Raw genomic sequence first — 827 nt, 5'->3', positions numbered from 1 at the left:
GGGGCGGTTCGGCCAGAAAATCTGTCCGAACCGCCAAGTAAGTGTACAGGCGTGGTGAGCTAGAGAAAAAGTGATATCAGGTATAATAGGTTACCAACGTGACTTACTAAATATATTTTGTTACATACTTATCTCAAGAAAATGTTCGACACGTTTTGGATACACACGAGAAATTAGCAATCGTGGAAATGGAAGCCTCTCAAAACATCGCACGGTGTTCTGACGCAACGTTTTTCTTGACAAAACATCGAGCTAATATTTTGCAACACAAATATACATCATCCGACGTTGTTATTCGTTGTTTACAGATAATAGGTTGTATACAAACGGTAGAAGACAAAATCATACTGAAGTTAGCAATCCAACATTACACACACGTTTTACGAGGTTACATGAAAAACGTGGTCCGTGGGAATCGAACCTGCGTAAATTCGCATAATGGGCGAGCGCTCTACCAACTGAGCTGCACGGATCGGGCGGAGACAACTTTCAGAGACAGCACAATTGCGTGAATCTTGCTGGACTGCATCGCTCCGCTAGGTTTTTGTGACATGAATAAAAGATTTAAAACTGTCAGGCCTGGGATTCGAACTTGCGGTCATTTTAAATCGGCTCCTTGTCGAAACTGTTGTGTTACATTCTTGCAGACTAGTGCGTGCTCAACCTGTGTCAGGCTGCTACGTATGCTATTTAAAACTCAACGCAATTGAACGGCTAGGTCGCGAGAAGACGGCTTCATTTTGCCTATATACTCTAGCCGCAGGTAATGCCGGTTGTTTTTTAGCGCGCGCCCGGGGCCCCCACCCCAGCGCGCGCAATTTGTTAAG

The 827-nt window shown here is 44.7% G+C and overlaps 1 non-coding gene across 1 annotated transcript; it reads right to left on the bottom strand.

The window, feature by feature from the left end:
- Positions 1-402: 402 nt before the first annotated feature.
- Positions 403-474, bottom strand: Pmar_PMAR021588. Its single transcript has one exon. It is a non-coding gene; the product is annotated as a tRNA-Asn (tRNA).
- Between the last annotated feature and the right edge of the window lie 353 nt (positions 475-827).

Source organism: Perkinsus marinus (assembly GCF_000006405.1).
Source record: "Perkinsus marinus ATCC 50983 genomic scaffold scf_1104296967148, whole genome shotgun sequence".
In the NCBI taxonomy this organism is placed as follows: Eukaryota; Perkinsozoa; order Perkinsida; family Perkinsidae; genus Perkinsus; species Perkinsus marinus.
This window is presented reverse-complemented; position numbering and strand designations above follow the sequence as displayed.